The sequence below is a fragment of the Rhinoderma darwinii genome, chromosome 3, assembly GCF_050947455.1.
Source record: "Rhinoderma darwinii isolate aRhiDar2 chromosome 3, aRhiDar2.hap1, whole genome shotgun sequence".
Lineage (NCBI taxonomy): Eukaryota > Metazoa > Chordata > Amphibia > Anura > Rhinodermatidae > Rhinoderma > Rhinoderma darwinii.
The window spans coordinates 61,686,724-61,694,596 of record NC_134689.1 but is presented as its reverse complement, the minus strand read 5'-3'; the positions used below and the strand labels follow the sequence as shown (position 1 = coordinate 61,694,596).

The following is a 7,873-nucleotide window of genomic DNA, read 5'->3' as shown; positions in this document are numbered from 1 at the left end:
CTCGGTCACATTAGACACGGTGACGGCTTAACAATCCAACATAACTGTACGTTGGATTGCGTTATGACCTTTGAAACAGCGACATAACTATACGTAAAAAGGTCACCAAGCAGTTAACAATACTTTACAGTCAGAATCTCTTTAGGATAATAACAACCTCTCAATTTATACTTTCCTCACATTCCTCTCAAAATGTAATCCTATACATAAAAATACACGAGTACAAAATAATTGGGGGGAAAAAAGGACAAAATATGCGTCTTATTCTAAAAAGGCAACTACAAATTCTTACTTGGAAAGTAGAAGACGATTTCTTATCTTTTCGACTTTGTGAGGAACTCTCTCTTGACGAATCACTAGATACAATTATGACCTAAACCAAAATCATGATTAATTGAACATGTAACCTCGATTATGATAATTGAACGATTATTTAGGCCACATCTCTATTTGCGTGCCACGCCCCTATTTGCATGCTACGCCATTGAATTAATATTTATCCCCTGAGCCTGCTGCATACTACTGTATATAATATACCCCCTGAAACTGCCCCCACAGTATATTTCCCCATAGTGCTCCCCACACAGTATAATGTCCCATAGCTGCCCCCACACATTATAATGCCCCTATAACTACCTCCACACAGCATAATGCCCCCATAGCTGCCCCCACACATTATAATGCCCCTCATAAATGCCACCACAACATAATGCCCCCAATAACTGCATCCACAAAGTATAATGCCCCTATATTTGCCTCCACAGAGTATAATGCCCCCAGAGTAAAGTGCCCCTCATAACTGCCACCACACAGTATAATGCCGACAGGCTCAATGACGTTACTGCCTCGCGTCCAGCGATATATAGTGTATGGTGGAGCAGTTACCTTACGGCCCCCTGCTCTACCATTGGATTCAACTGTATCTGCGTCCTGAAGATGCAGATACTGTTTAAACCGGGAGAAAATAATTGATAAACCCAAAAGTCGCAAGATTCCTCCCGGAAGTCAATTAATCTATCAATATGTTCTGAGAATGTGAGAAGAAACCAGAGTACACAGAAGAAACAATACACTGGGAACTCACTCGCAAAGTAAAGTTTAGCAATCAAAATGTTAGCACAACCAAGCAACACCTTCCGTACAAAAAATGTATAATGAAGTACAGCACAAGTCAAAAGAGTTTTACAAAACCCCATTCACATGCAGTAAAAGAAAATCAGTACAGACTTTAGGGTAATCTGCAGATTTTCAAATCTATAGAATACTGTATACAGTTAGGTCCAGAATTATTTGGAAAGTGACACAATCTTCATGATTTGAGCTCTGCATGTCACCACATTGGATCTAAAATTAAACAACTGAGATGCAATTGAAGTGTAGACTTTCAGGTTTAATTCAAGGGGTTAAACAAAAATATCCTGTGAAACGTTTAGGAATTGCAACCATTTTTCTACACAGCCTCCTCATTTCAGGGGCTCAAAAGCAATTGGACAAATTAACATTACCATAAATAAAATGTTGTTTTTTTAATACTTTGTAGGGAATCCTTTGCAGGCAATGACTGCCTGAAGTCTGGTACCCATGGACATCACCAAACGCTGGGTTTCCTCCTTTGTGATGCATTGCCAGGCCTTTACTGCAGATGTCTTCAGTTGTTGCTTGTTTGTGGGTCTTTCTGCCTGTGCTTTGTCTTAAGCAAGTGAATTGCATGCTCGATCCTGTTGAGATCTTGTGATGGACTTGGCCATTGCAGAATATTCCACTTCTTTGCCTTAAAAAACTCCTGGGTTGCTTTCGCAGTATGTTTTTGGTCATTGTCCATCTGTACTGTGAAGCGATGTCCAATCAACCTTGCTGCATTTAGTTGAATCTGAGCAGAAAGTATATCCCTGAACACTTCAGAATTCATCCGGCTGCTTCTGTCTTCAGTTACATCATCAATAACCACTAGTGACTCAGTGCCTTTGGCAGCAATGCATGCCCATGCCATCACACTACATCCACCATGTTATACAAAGGATGTGGTGTGCTTTGGATCATGAGCCATTCCAAGCATTCTACATACTTTTTTCCTCGCATCATTCTGAGACAGGTTGATCTCAATTTCATCTGTCCACAGAATGCTGTTCCAGAACTGGACTGGCTTCTTTAGATGTTGTTTAGCAAAGTCTAATCCGGCCTTTCTATTTTTGAGGCTGATTAATGGTTAACCTTGTGGTGAACCCTCTGTATTTGCTCTCATGAAATCTTCCCTTTATGGTAGACTTGGATACTGATACACCTACTTCCAGGAGAGGGTTTTCCACTGGTGTAGATGTTGTGAAGGGGTTTTTCTTCACCATGGAAAGGATTCTGCGATCATCCACCACTGTTGCTTTCCATGGACATACAGGCCTTTTGGAGTTCACGAGATCACCAGTGCGCTCTTTTTTGTCTAAAATTTACCAAACTGTTGATTTGGCCAATCCTAACATTTGTGCTATGTCTCTGATGTTTTTTTTTTTTTTTTCATTTTCCTCAACCTAATGATGGTCTGTTTTCACTTTCATTGAGTGCTCCTTTGACCTCATGTTGTGGGTTCACAGCAACAGCTTCCAAATGCAAATCCCACACCTGGAATCAACTCCAGACCTTTTACCTGTTTAATTGATGATGGATTAACGAGGGAATAGCCCATGCAGCCCATTAAATAGCTTTGGAGATAATTGTCCAATTACTTTTGGTCCCTTGAAAAAGAGGCAGCTACATATTAAAGAGCTGTAATTCCTATACCTTTCCTCAAATTAGGATGTGAATACCCTCAAATTAAAGATGAGAATCTGCACTTTAACCCTATATTGATTATATAACTGTATATTTAATATGTTTTGGTAAACAGCAAAAATGCCAAAACTTGTGTCACAGTCCAAATAATTCTGGACCTAACTGTATGTCCTGGATTTCTTCTGGATTTTTGTCACAACACATGGTTTAATCTGCCTCAAAATCCACACGTACACTTACAATCCAAGAAGAACTTTTTGGCTTGTTACAGTAACAAGGCAAAACTTTAAAGTAACTAAAAATAACAGATACAGGAACATCCAAAAGAGTTAGAAAAATAAAAAAGAGAAATTAACAGAACCCAATAGTTAGCATGCATGTTCATATAGTCTGTGTTTCTGGGCTTTGTAGAGACAATAATACACAATCCAGTATTTTGTAATGGTCTCCAAAACCAGTGACAATGTTTCGGGTTTAGTCTCTTGGCCTCGTTCACATCGGCGTTGGTTTCCGTTCATGTGTTCCGTTGTAGCTTTCCGTCGGAGGAATCCATGAATTTAAAGCCAAACTGAAAACAAAGCTTCCGTTTGCATTACCATTGATTTCAATGGTAATGCCTCCATTGCAAATGGTTTTCGCTTGTCTACGTCTAGGTTCCGTAAGGTGTCAGTTTTCTTAGCGGAAACAATAGCGTAGTCACAAACCTTATGGAACGAAGACAAATGCAAAACATTTGCAACGGAAGAATTACCAAAAAAAAATGGTAATGCAAACAGAATCTTTGGTTTCCGTTTATGGGTTCCTCCGAATGAAAGCTGCAACGGAACCCATGAACGGAAACCAATGCTGATGTGAACACAGCCTTACTTGTATAAATTGATTTCTTGGGGCAGGTTCTTAGGACCTAATTTTTTCACTAAACCTGCCAATCTCTAACATAAGGAGAGGGCATTCTCGTTTATATACCGGTGTTATACTTAATCCCAACACTAGCTATACACTACACTATACAAATTACAATTGTACATTTACAGAACATAAATTCTAACAGACACACATCAAATAATTGAAAGACCCATAGAAATTCAGATATGTCCATGTGCATCCCAAAACCTATAGTGAACCTCATCTGTACGTCACTGTTGACCGCAAAGATATCAATATATCCACTGGAGACTTAAACTATATCCTATAGAGTTTAACTTGAATAGCAAGATTAGAGGTGAATCAAATGGTATGGGAAAATTTAATGAGCCCCGGGAAAGCATTTTCCACTAGCTTGAAATAATGACATTGCACAAATTTAAAGAGTATGAATCAAAAGAATAATAATTTAGTCCATAAATGTCCAGTGTGGTCCTATACAGGTTCTAGCGGCTGTAGTATGATAGAATTCTTAATGTTATATGCAGAGTAGAAACTCCATGAGAAATACCCTTTTCACCTGATAGGAAATATATTTGTATTTACCTTAGAATATGTTCCCTTTGAGTCTACAGTTTCTAAGATAGATTAAAAGACAAAAGTAAGTACATAGAAAATGCACAGGAAATTTTTCAAATTAAACCAGGTTTTGTGACGTAACATATATTTAAAAAAAAACATTTTCACCATGGCTAAAATTTGACCATGCCATTCTCCCTCAAAAAGAATTAAAGGGTTTTTCCAGCCCCTAAAAATTGAAGGCCTATTTTCAGGATAGGCCATCAATAGCTGATGGGTCGGGGTCCTACTGTCGGGACCCGGGCCGATCAGCTGTTTTGAAGGGGTCACAGTGCTCATTCGAGCGCTCCTTTCCCTTTATTTTCCTTACTTGATTACACTCTGAATTGCCGACACAGCAGCAGCGGCGGATCACAGTAATGCATTCTGACATTGAAGTCAATGAAAGAACAGGCTGCAATACCTGTGTATCGCCGCTACTTACGTGTCGATGATTCAGTGAGGAACTAGAAATAAAAGGGAAGCAGCGCTTGTACGAGGGCTGCGGCCCCTTCAAAACAGCTGATCTGCCGACCCCGATCCAATTCGTAGGGGCTGAAAAACAGGACTCCCCTTATAAATGCACAAAGATATGTTCTCTCCCTGTATCTCTTCCTGTTTAATTTACCCTTCCTCAAGTTCCAGCATTTTCTTACCTCTCCTGAAAATGTTACTTCACATATTTTATCTTCTACTGAAACCTATAACCAATAGGGATCTTCATCCATGTTATGATCGTTTTGTAAGTATGTTATGATCATGTTATGATCCATTTGTAAGTATGGCCTTTTTCGGTGTTTTTGCATAAATGTCCTTGTTTTTATCTGTTTTGCATGTTATGATCGTCCCTAATTTGTCATTAACATTCTCAACAAAAATAAAAACATCTTACATTCTCCTATATCACTTTTTGGTTATGATCAAATACTTGATTTTTTTGGGTTATGCCCAGACAACATATAAAAGAAGAGCTTTATATACTTTAGGTTTAATGCAAAAATAAAATATAGACTTAAATGTTATTACCAGCAATGTGCTGTTCACTACGAACATCTTCTAAAGCCTAAAGAAAAAAAACAAAGAAGCAATGAGTAAAGTATTAAAAAGAAATGCAGTAATTCTATGGAATTCTAGAACAGCTACAAGATCAATATCTTCTTATGTATTTCAAATTGCTAATATATTATATATAATCTATCAGTATGTTTTTGGAGTGGGGGAGGAAATCGGTGTGGCCAGACTACACTGCCGTTGTAATTTAACAGGTTCCCGACCGCTGGCCGTAAATATACGGCCAGCGGTCAGGGTCTCTAAAGTCCGCCGTATAGACTATTTACGGCGGCACTTCAGAGACTGTGCACGCGCGATCGCGTGCACACAGCTCTGTGCCCTGGCTGTTGCTAACAGCCATGGGCACTGGGCAGAATGTCAGGGGTCAATCTTTTGGCCCCTGAACATGTGATCGCTGTGACAACCAATCACAGCGATCACATGCATTTCTGCATAGAAAACAGTGTGCACGCGATCGCGTGCACACAGCCCTGTGCCCACGCTGTTACCAACAGCTCTGGGCACTGGGCAGAGTATCAGGGACCAATCTGATGGTCCCTGAACATGTGGTCGCTGTGAAAACCTATCACAGCGACCACATTTGTTTTATTTTGACTTTTCTGGCAGTAAATCTCCTGCCTCTTTTCTTCTCCTCAAACATTGTTTCAGTTTGAGGAGAAGAAGAGACTCGGGAGAATTGCTGCCAGAAGAATACAGTTACAGTTACACAAAAAATACAGTTACACTCTAAAACATTCTCTGTATAGATAGATTTCTATCTATCTATACAATCTATCTATCCATCTATCTTTTTTTCTATATATCTACCTTTCTATCTTTTATTCTATTAGAATAGGCAGGTAGGGAGTATATAATTATATATATATCCACATATATATAATATATATAGCAATAGCGGTTTATTTTTTTGTTAGCGGTAGTGTAGATATATATAGCAGTTAGTTTGTGTGTTTTATATAAAAAAAACAAAAAAAAAACAATTTGTTTAGTTAGTGTTAGTGTTAGTTACGTTATGGCGAGGAAGTTGTTTAGCGCCGAGGAGGCATACGCCATGCTGTGGTCTGAGTCGGAGACCGCATCAGAGATGGCGTCCGAGATGGAACCTGTTTTAGGTAGTGACGATGACAGCGTCACTTCAGGTTCATCTTCAGGGGACGTTGTCCCTGATGCAGTTGAAACTGCAGAACTTGAAAGCGCAGGGCCAAGTAGCGCTGTAGCACGGGACAGCCTGGTCCCTTCAGTCCAGGCTCTTGTATGGGCACCTGCCCCATCTTTTGGGCCTAGAATCCACGGATTTACTGCCACTCCTGGCATAACCGTGGACAATACAAATTTTGTCCAAATGGATTACTTCCATTTATTTATAACGGACGACATCCTAAATCAGATTGTCCACGAAACAAATTTATATGCCACTCAATATATAAGGCAGAAACCTTCATCCACCCATGCCAGAGATTGGACGCCCACCTATTTGCTGGAATTAAAAAAAAATTTGGGGCTCACCCTAAATATGGGTATTGTCAAAAAGCCCTCCATTAGGTCTTACTGGTCAACAAGACCCGCCCAAGCCACCCCAGTATATTCTGCAGTAATGCCCAGGTCTCGTTATGAGACAATAATGAGGTTCCTCCACTTCAATGACAACTCACAGGCCCCCCCAAGTACCGATGCAAACCGGGATCGGTTGTTCAAAATAAGACCGCTAATAAATTCCCTGAATAATTTATTTCTGCAACTCTACACCCCTGAGCAGAATGTAAGTGTGGACGAATCCCTCCTCAACTTTCATGGCAGACTTAGCTTTCGCCAATATCTACCTTCAAAAAGGGCAAGATATGGCGTTAAGCTCTACAAATTGTGTGAAAGCGGGTCAGGATATACCACCGCCTTCAGAATTTATGAAGGGCGGGACCGCACAATAAATGTTCCTGGATGCCCCCCTGATCTTTCCACCAGCAGTAAGATCGTGTGGGAGATCATGCAGCCTCTGCTTCACAAGGGGTACCACCTGTACTGTGATAATTTTTATTCCAGTGTGCCCCTGCACAGGCATTTGCATGCTGCAAGGACTGGGGCATGTGGTACCATGCGCAAAAACAGAATTGGTTTCCCGCAGCAATTAGTGGGGAAGCGCATGGTAAAGGGGGACTCCTGTGCTTATGCATCTGAAGAATTGCTGGCGGTCAAGTTCAGGGATCGCAAAGATGTGTATGTGCTAAGCACGATTCATACCGCAGGAACAGTGGCAGTGAGGGAAAGGGGGGCACAGGCCCCCCCAAGTACCGATGCAAACCGGGATCGGTTGTTCAAAATAAGACCGCTAATAAATTCCCTGAATAATTTATTTCTGCAACTCTACACCCCTGAGCAGAATGTAAGTGTGGACGAATCCCTCCTCAACTTTCATGGCAGACTTAGCTTTCGCCAATATCTACCTTCAAAAAGGGCAAGATATGGCGTTAAGCTCTACAAATTGTGTGAAAGCGGGTCAGGATATACCACCGCCTTCAGAATTTATGAAGGGCGGGACCGCACAATAAATGTTCCTGGATGC

General features: G+C 40.6%; 1 long non-coding RNA gene across 1 annotated transcript; it reads right to left on the bottom strand.

Annotated features, from left to right (window-relative positions):
- Window positions 1–291: 291 nt before the first annotated feature.
- LOC142750997 (uncharacterized) lies at window positions 292–5,308 on the bottom strand. The gene is made up of 3 exons (XR_012882674.1): window positions 5,272–5,308; window positions 4,234–4,265; window positions 292–373 (listed from the first exon to the last, which is right to left on the bottom strand). It is a non-coding gene; the product is annotated as an uncharacterized LOC142750997 (long non-coding RNA).
- Window positions 5,309–7,873: the final 2,565 nt, after the last annotated feature.